General features: G+C 39.5%; 1 protein-coding gene across 3 annotated transcripts in view; it reads right to left on the minus strand.

Moving 5' to 3' along the window:
• TMEM200A (transmembrane protein 200A) overlaps positions 1-16,443 on the minus strand; it is a 76,220-nt gene that overhangs the window by 42,832 nt on the left and 16,945 nt on the right. The window contains exon 1 of one of the 3 annotated variants that reach the window (XM_066373247.1): positions 11,442-11,468. The exons of the other annotated variants lie outside the window; for them this stretch is intronic. The gene's annotated coding sequence lies outside the window, so the exon portion shown is untranslated. Of the gene's footprint in view, positions 1-11,441; positions 11,469-16,443 lie in introns of those variants that run through there. 3 annotated transcript variants of the gene reach the window in all.

Raw genomic sequence — 16,443 nt, forward strand, 5'->3', positions numbered from 1 at the left:
TTGAAGTTAAAAAGAGAGCAAGAACTATTTCTGGAGATCATTAATGAAAATAATAACAGTAACAGAGAAGAATTTCATCGTTGCAGGATCTAGAATTTACTTTGGTAATGAAAATGGTATCCTCTTTGGTCCGACATTCTTTGAACAACTAAAAAAGAAATCAAAAATGAATTATAAAACATTCTTGGGAATGTTTTGGTACATTCATCAATGGAGTTCAAATTAGTAATCAGTGATCACTAATGCAGTCACAGGTCAGATACCTCTCAGTGGAGGGGACCGTTTGTATGAGGAATCAAAGACAGAACTTTCCATACATGTGCTTTTCCCAGCAGTTTTTACTTGGTGGGGCTGCACCTAACGATAGAGGGAGAGGAGCAGGTCTACCAGTGACAGAAATAATATAAAATTAAGCCACTGCATATTCAGAAGACAGAAGATGGTCAACAGGACCAAGAAGTAAAAATTATAGTAAAAGTGGCACGGGAAGATAAAGAGGTAAGAACGGTTTTTGTATATAAGTAGAAAATTCACATGGGCAATGTTTTTACAATAACTTAAGAAAGTATCATATAAATAACATTTCTAATAGGTGGGGTATTTAACTTCATCTAATATGTACATTTAATAAACTTTGGCCTGACCTGTGGTGGTGCAGTGGATAAAGCATCGACCTGGAACACTAAGGTCGCCAGTTCAAAACCCTGGGCTTATCTGGTCAAGGCACATATAGGAGTTGAAGCTTTCTGCTCCCCCCCCTCCCCACCATCTCACTAAAAATGAATGTAAAAAAATCTAAAAAAGTTTAATAGACTTTGTATCAATTTTTTGTAAACTTAAATAAATTGTAAATCAACGATTTATAGAAATTCCTTGAGTTCATCAACTGCACACAGGTACATTTCTCTTTTGTTAATGCAATATATTTCACAATAAATTATATATTTTTGAAAAATCTTAGCTATGTTATATACGTTGAAGGATGGGAGCCAAAGGGACAAGGAAATATCAAAGATACAGAAAGGTATGGATAATTGATGGAGTCAAATTCTGAAAAGAAAGGAAATTATAGAATCTTGAGGTAGATAAATGAACCTTATAGGGCCCCTCCGTTCTCGCAGCTGGAGGTGGAGGAGACAGGAGGCCAGAGGAAAGAAGGACGGGGCTAAGATGGCAGTAGGCGGAACCAGGTGAAACTGCTGACTTTGCAGGGGGAAAAAAGGTCAAACGTCAGCAATTTCATAGGGATCAATCTAATAAGCCACAGATTATTTTTCTGGAACATAGCAGGTAATCAATACGGGTTTACTAAATAATAAACACTAAAATTAAGTTTCTTTAAAATTGAATAGATGCCCAAATAACTCTCATAACAAAAAGTTCCACTGTATATCCGTTTCAGTTAATAAAGTCCTAATAACATATAAAGAGAAAAGTCAACTGTGGGATTTATGCTCAGTTAATCAAATCTACTGAGTTTCTTAACTGTTTTACCATTTTTTAATCAGCCTATTCCTATTTTCCATGAAGAGTGGTATAGTGCACAGTGTCTTAATTTTTATGCCTTAAATTTTTTTTGGTATTTCATTGTCAAGTATTATGATTTTAATTATTTAAATACATTTTGCCCCTGTTTATTTTGGGAAACATTATTTTACATAATATTCCATTTTTCTTATTATTCCAATTACTCTAATGGCAAGTTAAAAAATTTTTTTCTGAAAACAGTACTTCATAAATCCCTTCTTTCGAGTATTTTAGTCATAGTAACAAAGCCAAAAGTCACCAAGTTAAAAAAAAGAAAGGAAGCAAAATACTATATAAAATTTAAAACTTGTAAGGCAAAGCCACTGTCAAATTTAGAAGAGAATCTGCAAACAAAAAATTGCAACACATATGACAGGCAAAGAAATACTGTCCTTTTATATAAAGAGTTCTTAAAAATCAATGGCTTAGAAAATAAACAACACCCCAATGGGAAAATAAGACATAAATAGGCAATTTACAAAAAAATGAAAGAATATTAACACAAAAAAAATGCTCAACCATATTAATGAAGAAATGCAGCCTGACCAGGCAGTGGCGCAGTGGATAGAGTGTCGGACTGGGATGTGGAGGACCCAGGTTTGAGACCCTGAGGTCGCCAGTTTGAGCGCAGGCTCATCTGGTTTGAGCAAAGCTCACCAGCTTGGACCCAAGGTTGCTGGCTCGAGCAAGGGGTTACTCGGTCTGCTGTAGCCCCACAGTCAAGGCACATATGAGAAAGCAATCAATGAACAACTAAAGTGCCACAACGAAAAACTGATGATTGATGCTTCTCATCTCTCTCCATTCCCATCTGTCTGTCCCTATCTATCCCTCTCTCTGACTCTTTCTCTGTCTCTGTAAAAAAAAATAAAATAAAATAAATTAAAAAAGGAAATGCTAAGTAAATCAATGACATATATTTTACCTATAAAATTTACACAGTTAAAGTAATTAAAAAGACCTAGTGAAGGCAAAGTGTAGAGTAATCATGCACTTGGAGTATAACTGGTATAACCTTTCAGGATAACAGGCTTGCAGTACCTATTTAATTCTTTAAAATGTGCATACCTTTAGGCCCTGGCTGGTTGGCTCAATGGTAGAGTGTCAGCTCAGCTTGTGGAAGTCCCGGATTCGATTCCCGACTAGGGCACACAGAAGAAGCACCCATCTGCTTCTCCACCCCTCCCCCTCTCCTTCCTCTCTGTCTCTCTCTTCCCCTCCCGCAGCCAAGGCTCCATTGGAGCAAAGATGGCCCGGGCGCTGGGGATGGCTCCTTGGCCTCTGCCTCAGGTGCTAGAGTGGCTCTGGTCGCAACATGGCGACGTCCAGGATGGGCAGAGCATCACTCCCTGGTGGGCAGAGCTTCGCCCCGGTGGGCGTGCGGGGTGGATCCCGGTAGGGCGCATGCGGGAGTCTGTCTGACTGTCTCTCCCTGTTTCCAGCTTCAGAAAAATGCAAAAAAAAAAAAAATAAAGAAAAAAAAAATCAAACTACACTGATTTTGCACACCAGCCCACAACTAAAGTATTCCTGACAATTTTCTTTGAAAATGAATCCAACACCAAATATCCTTTCTCGCTATTTTCATATTTACTCCAGGAAGATGGGGATGTTAAGTGGTAGCCACTGAGGATACCATCACAAGCTTGATATCCCGCCAGGTTTAGAACTGCTGTCAAAAAACCATTATTATCTTAAATGACCACACTGTTATGGTCTCCATATTTCAACAGCTATTATCTGCAGCTTTTGCTATAAATCCAATCAGACTTTGATCCAGCCTGAGTTAATTTCTTGGCTACATAACACAGTTTAGTCAAGGAAGTGTGTGGTGAGCCTGCTCTGTCATCATTACCAAAACCCCCATCTGACCAGCGAATTTAAAAGCAATTGTTACGACAAAACAGACACAAACTGCTAAATACAGAAAATGAACTGAGGGGGGTTGGGAGCTGGGAGAAAAAGATGAAGAATTAAAAAGTACAAATTGACCGTTACAAACTAGTCATGAGGATGTAAAGTACAGCCTGGGGAATATAGTCAGTAATATTGTAATAACTATGTATGGTACCAGCTGGGTACTGGGCTTATCAGGAGAATCACTCCGTTAGTTCTACCAATGTCTAACCACTATGCTGTCCACCTGACATTGATATAATATTGAATGTCAACTGTAACTGAAAAATTTTAAAGTAAAAGCAATTTTTATAAACAGAAACTTAAATCATTAACCTTTTATTTTTTAAAAAAAAAAATGCCTTCCTGCCTGACCAGGGGGTGGTGCAGTGGATACAGTGTTGGCCTGGAACATTGAGGACCCAGGTTTAAAACCCCAATGTCGCTGGCTTGAGCAAGGGGTCACTGGCTCATCTGAAGCCCCCCGTCAAGGTCACAAAAATAAAAATTAATTGCGTCTTCGCCCATCGCTATTTATTCTCCCTATAGCTTCCTCCTCTTCCCTCCACCACAACAATCACCACACTGTTGTTCATGTGCATGAGGTTTTCTTTTTTGTCCTTTTTTGCTCAATCCTTCTATTCCACTCATCCAGCCCCTTCCAGCTGTCAGCCTGCTCTCTAGGCTTCTGTCTCTACTTTGCTTATGGGGGGAGGGGGCTGAACACACAATATGATGTACAGAGATGTGTTGTAGAATTGGGCACCTAAAACCTGTATAACTGTGTTAACCAGTGTCACCCCAATACATTCAACTGAAAAATTAATTGAGCACTTAAGATAACCATAACCTGAAAGATTTTCTGAGCTACTTTCACGCCAACAGTTGTTTATACATCATCCCCTCTGAAGAAATAACTTGTGAAATCTGTTCTTCCTGAGTGTGTCTTCACAAATCAGCTATTAACATTTCAGATCGTATACTAGAACAGACAGTCCAAGGCAGGTGATTGGAACTGCTTTTCCGCCGCCTCCAAAATTACAGATTGACTTTGACATGTTTCAGCTAGCTGGCATTTCAACTAAAGGTTCCAAACACTTGAGAGGGAAGACTATTGAAGTGGCCCCTTTTTTTCCAGGCAATTCAATCTAGCTGCAAGAATTAGAGTCAATCCATCCAACATGGCTATGTAGCTATCAAACTTTTTTTGAAGGGGAAAAAGGAGAGGTGGTTTCTTTTTTCCATACTGTGCTCAGAAAGAACTATGAAGACAGATATTCGATATACCTAATACAATTTACTGAATGCCTGCTGCTTTCAAAACATTGTAATATAGAAAAAGTAATACAGGACAAAGAGAGGCCAGAATTCTGGCACAGGCTCCAGCATTGGCCAGCCGAGTAGCCTTGGACAAGTCACGTAAGTGTTCCGGGCCTCAATTTCCTCAGCTGGAAAATGAAGGCAATAGATCACCCGAACTTTCAAATCCCTACCCTCTTCCAAGTTGGAGACTCTGTGATTCACTGTTCACTAGACGGTCTTGAGACTTTTGCAAGAAGGCAAGTAAATCACACCCACTATGCTCTTGGTGCCCAGGACTGTAACCTCTGCTCCAAAGAAATGCTTCTAATATCTCAGGCCTACTAGAAGCCCCAGAATGTAAATTCAACCTTCACTCCAATGCTTTGTACATACCATTGACATCTTAACAAATGCATATGGAATGCCAAAAAATAAATTAGCAAGGGCGCTGTCAGCCAGACATGAAGGGAAGAATGTAAACTGTGCCAAAAAATGTCCTCCCACATGTGAGGAAACTGGTAATTGGAAGTCAGAGGAATCCCCCACCTCCCCGAGCAGACGGTGCAGAGGCGGGGCGCCCCTGCCAATCCCCGAAACTTTGCCAGAAGCAGAAGCAGCAGGGGAAGAGAAGAAAGCTCCTGCACCCCTGCTACCCCGCATATCTGCAGGGAGTCATTCCAGTTCCCCGCAGGCACCTGCTGGCAGAATTCCCTTCCATAGGAATGGAAGGGAATTTCAATATGACAGGTGTCAAACAGAAGCATCATACCAAGCCTTGATCAAAGCTCTTTCTTGCTCATCAGTTCAGCATTTTCCTTTTAGCAGCCTCAGGCTTACAGACTCCAGCCTGGGTTTAGCCGAAGGGTGTTGAATCCGTGGATACAGAACAGTCAAAAGCCACATCTTCTGGGGCTGGCATCAAGTTTTTGAGAAATGGACACATAATGATTTGAACCCGAACAACTGGCTCACAAGTACGGTTTATTGAATCACTAAGTACAACCCGGGATGTGATTCACTGCTATTTCGCCTCAACAGCAAAGCAGTGTACAAATAATGGGAACGGAAACTCATTTATTATTCCAGTTGAAGGGCAATGTGCATTACTCAATTTGTAAGATCAAGAAAGAAAGTCCTTTCTCAGAAGCAGAGATGAGATTCCAAAAGATAAAATGCAGTTAGAGATTTTTTCAAATGTAATTTATAAAAGCACATATTAAGATAATGTAGAAACATGTTCCTTTCAAAAAAATAACAGATTAAAATGGTTAAGGATGGCACTAAGCGACGTTTCGGTCATCTCCTCAGTGCTGAGAAAGTGGATGCCGTGTTTTCCTGCTTTATATGAAACTCCTGAAAAATAATCTTCCTGAAAAAAGGACACTGGAGACTATTGCTTTTAGCAGCAAACTAATCTAAAAACACTTAAACGGAAAATGACAAACAGTGGCACCTTTTATGGTTGAAGCCATGTGATCCCAAGACAGTCTGATCTGTTGAACGTGATATTTGATCAAGCCCTTTATGTGAAGCCTTTATAGACACTGGAGGCTTGAAACTGATGTAAAACATATGCTCACTGCACATCTGCCTTTGATGTCTGAGCTGATCATTTCTGGCCCCCAGGCAAGGACGTGACTCCACTTGTTGAAAAATTACTTTGTCTCTAATGCCATGACACTAGGTTCCTACCTTTTTAAATAGCCCTCTATTGTAAGAATTGATTTATTTTCCCTCTGGTGTTTCTCCCTTGAATTCTTTAAAGTCAAATTCCTTAAAGTCAGGGGTAATAAAAGGAGGGAAAGTGCCTTAACACCCAGACCTTTCTGTATTCTGTCAACTTATTCTGACTCAGTTTTGTTCCTACAATTTGTTAGTTTATGCTGCCAAACTCAATCTTATGAAAGCTTAAGCTTAATTCAACAGTGAAGAGTTATTAAACACCTACTATGTACTAAGAAATTAGCTACTCACTACAGAAACTGCAATGAATTCAATGTAAAGAAAATATCACAAGTTAGTGGGAGACACAATCAAGAAGCCACAGTTATGCACAGTAAGTGCTCAAAGGTACGTACACACAGAATGTTGGCATGGTAAAGCACAGCCTGACCAGGTGGTGGTGCAGTGGATAGAGCATCAGACTGGGATGCGGAGGACCCTGGTTTGAAACCCCAAGGTCACCAGCTTGAGCGTGGGCTCATCTGGTTTGAGCAAGGCCCACCAGCTTGAGCCCAAGGTCACTGGCTTGAGCAAGGGGTCACTCAGTCTGCTGTAGCCCCCTGGTCAAGGCTCATATGAGAAAGCCATCAATGAACAACTAAGGTGCCACAACGAAGAATTGATGCTTCTCATTTCTCTCCCTTCTTGTCTGTCTATCCCTATTTGTCCCTTTCTTTGTCTCTCTCTGTCTCTGTCACACACATACACAAAAAAGGACAAACACAGTGGAGTAATGGCCAAGAACTGCTTCTAAGATGAAGAGATAATGGAATGTTGTCTTAAAGATGGACAGATGTTCACCCAACAAAAAAAAAGGGAAGGAAAACAAGGAAGAGGGACAGCAGGTGCAAAGGCATGGAAGCATGGGATCTGACTGCTAAAGCATGTCGATGGTGAGACTGAAAGGTAGGCAGGAGGCAGGTCACAAAGGGCCATCTATATCTCGTTTGAGAGGCTAACTGCCACTATAAGGGCAATAGCAGACCCTGAGGATATCTCTGTCCAGGCAGCAAGACAATGGACTGATAGGTGGAAGATGAAACTTCAGAACGCTTCTTGGTTAAAACTAGAGGATGGATAAGGATAATAAGACCCTGTTTCTCCAGGATTCAAACAACAGAGATAAAATAAACAAAACTGTATGATTTATAATCATGTCTATCAGCCTGTGAGATTTTATAATTGAAGAAAAATTGAATTATAGTTGAAAATAGTTTGGGGGCTGTTGGAAATTCCATTTTTTCATAGTTTTTTGGCAATTGATAAAGCATTTATAGTAATTCTTAGTTAACCAGAACATCCAAGACAACAAAACATTCATTTCTGGCCATTCTTCACAAGTGCTTAATACACCTAGAAGCAGAATAACCTTTCCTAGTAACTATTAAGTGTCAATATGAACAGTTTTCACATGGCTAACCTTTCTTAAACAAAGCATATTAACAAAGAAGTGGGTGGAGGACTCCATAGCTTTACTATAACATTGAGAGACCACTTAATGAAATGAGACTATGAAACTTTGAATGTACATCCCTTTCTTAGTACAACTGACTTGGAAATTTTATTGAGAAATTTGGAAGTTCCTGAGAAAAAATCTGAAATTCAGTGAATCATCGGAATCAACTGATAGCGTTACAAACCTGGGATGTGATCTTCTGTATCTAAAATGAATGGTTTTCAAAATTAAAAAAAAAATGTATCATTGCTTTCCTCCTATCATATGAATTATTTTGAGGGGTGGAGGGCCCTGGAGCCATATAAGTTACAAGTTTATAACATCTATACTTTAAAAAAATCAAGTATACACTTACAAATATAAAAATTAATAGTCATCATTTCTGGTGTCAAGATGGAGAAAGCATGATTACCTAATTATGTCACTCACTAAAAAAACCAACCACCTTATCAGAAATGTAAAAAGCAGGGATACATAAATTTAAATTATGTAATATTATTCATGAATGAAAACATACATAAGCATATAACATCAACAGAAACAGAACTTACTTAAGCAATGAATTGTCATAACAGGGGAGAGGCCCCATTTTCTCTAAGGACAAATATAATACCTCTCTTGAGAATTCATTCTGGGAGTTATCAACTTAGTTTGGAAGCATCTATATATAGCTAATTCCCTAATGTTGTAGTTTAAGCACAATTTCTTTTAAACTTGCTTTTCCCTAAAGAGGGAGATAGCATTCCAACATCTGAAAACCATTAATACAAGCCTTCTCGTTTCCAGAATAGTCCTAGCTCCTTTCACATGTTCCACTTCTTAATCAAGCCTTTTTGTTCACTTAAATCAACTCCTTCACTTCCTTCTTGATATGGAAATTACTGAAGTGGATGTGATAACCCCCAAGGGGCCTTGGCTAGCGTATATTGTATAATGAAGTTAATGAATTTTAAAATTTTGCTTTTCTTTTTCTTGAGTGGTACTTGCCACCCTCCTTCCTACTCTCATACTACTCACTGTGAAAACTTCCACCTGTGAAAAGAAAATTACTTTAAAAAGCAGAAACTCACTGTAAATTTCCAATTCTCCAAATCATTAAAATATCTACTCTCGTATTTTTATGTTATTTCCTCCCTTCAGAACAAGCCAACAGGACTTGAAGAGCTTCCAAAGAGAAAACCCCAGAAATTGGATAGAGCTCTAAAACACTTTAGACAGAAAGCTTAAACTTATTTATTCCCAAGTCCAGTTGCCCAAGAGCCTCACGCATGACTGTTCCAGGGAGATACACTTATGGGTGAGGAAACTGTCATGTTCTTGGTCTAGAAGGGGTCTTCAAACTTTTTATAAAAACCGCCCACTTTTGCAGTGCTGGTCAACCTGGTCCCTACCGCGCAACCAAACAGTGCTGCGATTGGCCCACCATGAAAGCTGGACCGCCCACTAGTGGGCAGTAGGGACCAGGTCGACCAGCACTGCAAAAGTGGGCGGTTTTTATAAAAAGTTTGACGACCTCTGGTTGAGAAATCAGATAGTCAAGTCCACAGGATCCAGGGCTGCCTTCCTTTTAAAAACTCAACCCAAACAAAAACATTTGTCCTGATACAAAGGAATTATGGGAGTTTTTACAAGAGTCTTTGATGTTGTTTATACTATTTCTATGATAAACACTAGAGGGCCACGGGACAGTTACAGACAGGTGGTCCCTCATCCTTTCTTTCCAAGCATTGCATCGTCTCGCACTGGCACCTTGTATAAGACACACTGTCACCAAATAAAAGAGCTAGAAGGAGTCTTAAAGGTCAGCTCCTCTTAGAATTGATCATTTAAAAAAGGGCCTTCTTCTATTCACTCACTTTAATAGCGTTAAAGGATGATTGATGAAGGGAAAAGTTTAGAAACAGGTATGGGAGTTCTACAGGGTCTTGTATAAAAGGACCTGGCTTTCAAATGCTGCTGATAAAAAAAAATTTTTTTAATTAAAAAAAAAAAGGAATGTTGTCTTTCAACAGTTTTAAAATAATGGTATTATAATAGTATTGTAATGTAAAAAAATGTGTTATATTAGAAAATGTTTCAAGGTCATATCTGTTGAGATTATTTTTTATTAGTTTCTTCTTTTTTCTGTGTGTGTGTGTGAAAAAGTATATCAATGTTAATCACTGGAGTAGCTTTTAAACACTGATGGTTTCCTTAATGTTTGAAAGAGAGAGAGATTGATCAATGTTAAATCCTTTGAGGGCTGGTGTGAGGGAGGTTGAAATAATATCTAAGATGAAGTAGAAACCTTCTCTCAACTTCCCAAATTCTCTCTATTGGTCTGAAGAGATCTTCGATTCCCATGTTCCAGTCTTTATGGTTGACAATAACATGGTTTCTTTTAGTACTCTACAAGCAGAGAGTAAAAAGTACACCATCAGAGCAACCCTCACGTGCTCTGACGGGCAGAAACTCAGGCCAGAGCAGCTGCCAGCTCTGCCCAGAGCAAACGCAGCTGCAACCCTTTCAGCAGAGACTTCCAAACACTCAAGCGTTGCCACGTAGATATGGCTTACCCTTCCTCTGAGTTCAGAGAACGGGACTGGCCCCTGTGTGAGCTCCTGTTTTGCTTTGTGAGAGGTCATCTACCTCTTCAGAATACGGCTGGAATGACCTCCGACCATGAAAACCAGAAAGCTCTTTTATTCTTCAGATATTATTAGCAATAACTGTGTTTCCATTGTTGTATAAACCCAGATCTATACACAGAAGTAAAATAAAGACTATAAAAAAGTTCTAGATAATTCAAGTTTAAGAACCCTACTCTCACAAATATATAAAAAATTTCCCCCAGAAATCAATATGATTTCATAAAAAGGGGTGATTCTCCCTCAACTGGAAGATAATTGTTCATTTGCATTTCAAAGCATGGCCAAAGGACAAAAGGTCACCCCTAAAAACTCATCTGAAAGTTCTTCCAGTGGTTTATTTATAATAATATGAGATTACACAGCATTATGAGTCAGTTGATGCTCAGATTCTTTGAAAAGGTTTTCAAAATGGCAAATGGTATGAGTGATGACTGGTTACAAAGTTTATTCCAAGCAGAACATGAAGTAATTAAAAATTATAGAACTGCAAAGAATTAAATTTTTCTTTAGACAATGACTTCTCAATATGGGCATTTTCTTTGGGGTATTTGAGTGGAAATGAAAGAACTAGAAGGATGAGGAACAATCTTGTTAAATAACCTCCTCTACAGAATGATCTATAAACTTACGCGGTACGTATTTAACCAGGGTAGTGGCTTAATCTTTCTCGTGCATTAAAAGTATTTATTGTAAAAACTGATTTGGCAAAATAAGACTACTGCCTTAGGTGATAAGGGTAGCAAGAAGAGTAACTGGGAAAATCTAAAATAATCAAATCTTTAGAATTTGAAGGAACTCAGATCACTGGAAGAACAAACAGATTAAGAAAATGATCATAAAAAGCCTTCTTCCAGGTGACAATCAGTCCCCTAGAACCTTGATATCATCCCTCCTTGTCACTCACTCACCTCCAGGCACAGGATCCCAGTCGGGAGCCCTGGTTCCCTCCGTCCTTGCAGTCCATGCCATAAGAAATGTAAAGTTTTATTATGTAATCTCCATCATTATTAATGCCCCAAAGTGCATGCATAACATAATGCTAAACAAATTATTCCCCTTTCTAGATAAACATTGTGGGGTTTTTTCTGACTACTTTCTTCCACATTTTTATCCAAAAGATTGTAAGGAGGGATCAGCAAAACACACACACACACACAAAAGAGAGAGAGAAAAACTCATGAACACAAGGACAACAGTGTAGTGATTGTCAGGGAGGAGACGGGAGAGGAGAAGACGGAGGAGGGTATAGGGTTATATATGGCGACGGACACAGACATGACTTGGGGTGGCGAACACACAATATGGTGTACAGACGATGTGATGCAGAACTATGCACCTAAAACCTCTATAATCTTGTTAAACCGTGTCACCCCAATAAATTCAATTAGAAAAGTGAATGGTCTTCCTGTGTTTCCCTCTATCACTTATGCTAGAGATAAACCCTTTTTCAAAGAGATAATAAATAAATGTACTCCAAATGTAAATTTTTCTAATATTTAAAGAAAAAAGCCAATAATCCTAAACTGTCTGATACTGTGAAGCTTCTAAAGAAAAAAAAAAAGAACAAAATCTGTCAGAAAAGATTACAGAAGAGTTATCTGCCCATTGATAACTTCACTTCAGTGTAATTTGATCATCACTTCAAATTGATAGAAGGTGCCAAACTTTCCAACAATACATTCAGAAAACATGTTTTTCTTTCCTTAATCAAGGAGCTTGCAAAGGAAAGTCTTAATGTCACAAGAATTAATGTTAGCATTTTTATTAATTAAAAACTGTAATTCAAAAACATAGGTAATAGAATATCATGTGTCCTTTAGAAAGGTGACATTACAAGAAATTTCAGAATAATGACAAATGTTTATAATAAAGTAAAAAACACATTCATAAATTTACTTTATATGAAATACTGATAAAACCAACTTATAATGTTGACAAAATACTTACAAAGTGATATATATATATATATATATATATATATATATTATGAAAATAAATTATTCCTAGAGACTTTTTTGGATTGATTGGCCCTCAAAGTTTTAATGTCAGAATTAATCAAAAAAACTTTTAAAGGGAAAAACTGTCCTTTGTACTCATTCTGAGGACAATATTCACCACTCTTTGATATTTATTTTTATCCCTATACCAACCAAATGTGATTTATTAAAACATTAAACATTAAAAGAAAACCGAGAACTCTTACTGGGTTTTGAGCGTGACAGCTCATAATTTATTGATCAGTATTTCCAGGGAGACTTGGAAAGCAATATCTAGAGACGTGGCTGAGTTATGAGTTATGGGAACCAGAGTATTTGTCACCGCCAGGCATTCAAGTGTTCAATATTAAATTGCATTGGAATAGCTTCAAGGATGTTTCAAAACATCAAAATGAGTAAGACCAAGAAAAGAAGTTGGATTATCTATTTTCATTTAATACTCCTCACCTGGGTATGTTTTGGAATGCCAGCATGCCCCAATCTGGTTGCCTCATTCTGTTCAGGATGGCTCTTCCTCTGAACTACTTAATATCCTTTCCTGGTAAGACCAAAACCTCAATCAAGGTGACAGTACCATACCCAATGATACATCAATGAACCCTGCAGAGCTGCTGTCCTAATTCAGTTTAATTCAACAATTCAATAACCGCTGAGAGGAGTCATAAACACACGAGAACACCACACCTAAGTGGAAGGAGCTGACACAATTCATCAGGGGGAGAGTGTTTGCTTCTGGTCTGGAGTCACCAGGGGGCCAGAGCAGGTGCCTTAAAGAGCTGGGTCTCAGAAGAACGACTCAATGGAAGAAACTCAGTAAGAGACACTTGGCAGACTTATTTGCAGAAGCTTCCTGCTTAGTGTAGCTGCCTTGCCCCTTCCTTAAGAAGATGGAGAGAAAATTTCCCTGGGGGCAGAGAGGAGTTACTTCTTGGAGGGCTGCAGCCTTTCTTCAGAACCCTGTCCACTGGTCTCAAAATGGCAACTGCCCAAGTCCGCATCCACAGAGCTGAAGTGGGCTCTGTTTCTGTAACACTCAGTGGTAACACCACTAACGGAAAACAACAGCCCCAACAGCAAAAAACTCTCCTTCCTGACTTCATCCAACTCTTCTGGTTGTCCTGAGGGATATGTTAGTACATTTTTTGTTTTTTGTTTTTGTATTTTTCTGAAGCTGGAAACGGGGAGAGACAGTCAGACAGACTCCCGCATGCGCCCGACCAGGATCCACCCGGCACGCCCACCAGGGGCGACGCTCTGCCCACCAGGGGGCGATGCTCTGCCCCTGGGGGGGGGGGAGCGTCGCTCTGCCGCGACCAGAGCCACTCTAGCGCCTGGGGCAGAGGCCAAGGAGCCATCCCCAGCGCCCGGGCCATCCCTGCTCCAATGGAGCCCTGGCTGCGGGAGGGGAAGAGAGAGACAGAGAGGAAGGAGGGGGTGGGGGGTGGAGAAGCAAATGGGTGCTTCCCTGTGTGCCCTGGCCGGGAATCGAACCTGGGTCCCCCGCACGCCAGGCCGACGCTTTACCGCTGAGCCAACCGGCCAGGGCCTATTAGTACATTTTTACTATTTATATCTCTGGGTATCAGATAGAAGCAGAAGTTAGACAGGTCACTTTCAGAGCACCAGGCTTAACTGCTGGCATGAGCAGAGCACCTCAAAAGTGCTAGAGGTACAGTCCACTCTCCCAGGAGAGGCAGGGGAAGACTAAACAAAAGAGGTGCAATCAAGGTGGATCTAGGAAAATGAAAAGCGATCCCCCTAGCAAGGATTTCAGCTTAGGTCACAGGCAGTGGTGACAGCTGGTTCACACTGAGCGCATGTGCTGAGGGCATCCTGGTGGGAGTGACCGGGAGAAGGGAGTGGGGGTGAAGGGAATGCACCAGGCAGTGTTCCCTCAGTGCCACACTCGTGCCAGATCCTTTACTTGCAGGACCTTTCATAATTCTCCACAGGTCATGTTGTACCATGAGTGACATAGAGCCCAGCAAAAAACAAACAAAACAAGGTCACATAGCTCTTCAGTGGTAACGCTCACATTCTCCAGAGATTTTCAAATTACCACTGGTAATGGGACTCTTTTTTCAAACCAAATCTCAGTTAAATCATAAATAGCCCAAAGAATCAAAAGTTGACTATATAGTTTTAAAAATATCTTTGAAGGAGAGCGACTTCAGCTAGACAGCCAGATGGCAGCGGGTTCTGGTGAGCATGGTGCTAACTCCCAAAGGACTCCAAGTCCAGGGAGCTTTTCCTCTATACTTTTCAAACATAACTTTAAAAAGGACTATGGACAGAATAAGCACTATTAAATACTCTGATAACTTCATTTGATAAATAAGGTGACTTCTGAATCTTAATGTTTTAATGTAGTGAAAACTATAAAAAAATGAAAAGGCTATTACCCTAAGACCAGAGAAAATGTAAAGTAAATTTAGTTAATCACCTCTAATTTGACAATGCTTCACACAAGGATGACTGTCGTCTTTGCACATTAGTTGTGTGTGCTCTGCAACATGTCTTTCTCTGTAAGGAAAACAAGATCAAGGATGTCATTCTCCCTCCGGGTCCACCATCACATACAGCCTTCAATAACAGGTTCTTTTTTTTTTCTCTTTGAGTTTAATGAGCTAAAATGCATTTATAATAAAAGCCAGGGTAATCCTCTGAGTCTTCTGATAGCTGTTCAAGCACTTCCCTTTTAAATTATACACTCTCCTTGCAGTGTCCTGGAAAAAGGAAATAGCTTAATCCTCTATTTGAGGTTTTAGAAACGTCTGTCGCAGAGATGATATATGACCTAGTAATGCTTTAAAATAAGTTTATGAGACAAATAAGTCCTGGAGATGTAATGTACAGCACGGTGACTGCAGTTAAGAATACTGTATTGTATATTTAAAAGTTGATAAGAAAGTAGAGCTTAAGAGTTCTCATTACAAAAAAAAAATATATTAACTCAGTATGGTGATGGATGTTAATTAGACTTACTGTGGTAATCATTTTGCAATATATACATGGTATAGCAAATCATTATGTTGTACACCTAAACTAATACAGTGTTATATGTCAATTATGTCCCATTAAAAAAAATATTTAAATGCTGTAAAATATAAAAGACCTACTAAACTGGAAGGCAGCAATAAAGTTGATAGTAATAAAAAATAGGTTAGTAATCAGCATGATGAAATTGACCTGCAGATGTGCTATTCTTTCATTATTTTATAGTGAAAGTGACTCGTGCTTCTATTCTGCTCTAATGCATCACTAGCAACTGTGATACAAAATTTAAAACAAATTTTTCAGTAGTTTCTAATTTCATTTCACCCAGAAGTTTGAAGGCTACACTATATCAGGGTTTCACTGTTTTGTTAAATTAAAGAAAGAAACTGAACCCAAATCTTCAATTGATGAGGGCCCATCAAGGAGCATGTGCAAAGCTTTACTGCTAATGCCATGTACAACTTTCATGAATGACATCACACCACTGGCTCTTCTCTCCCCTGTGGGGCTGCTACATCTCCATAGGCTTTTCTATCCACTGATAAATGCGGACATCTCCCAAGTATGCTCCTAAGTCACCATCTTGCTTAGTCTCCACTCTCTCCCCAGCTTTATTACCAACTACATGCTAATGACTCTCAAATTTATGTCTCCATTTCAAATTTCTCATCTGAGCTCCCAATCCATCCATCCAAATGTCTACTTGCTCTTTCCCCTGGGATGTCTCACAGGCACCCCAAATGTAACATACGCAAAACTGGACTTTACGATCTGAACTTAGGTAGAGCCTTCCTCGCCTATGCAAATGCTGCCGCAGCATCCATCTACTTGCTCATGCTAAAATCTTGGTTGGCATGTCCTGGACCACAGTTTCCCGTATGCTGTCAGTGACCTTTGCCTGCTGATGTTGTCTTAA

Source organism: Saccopteryx leptura, chromosome 3, assembly GCF_036850995.1.
Source record: "Saccopteryx leptura isolate mSacLep1 chromosome 3, mSacLep1_pri_phased_curated, whole genome shotgun sequence".
Lineage (NCBI taxonomy): Eukaryota > Metazoa > Chordata > Mammalia > Chiroptera > Emballonuridae > Saccopteryx > Saccopteryx leptura.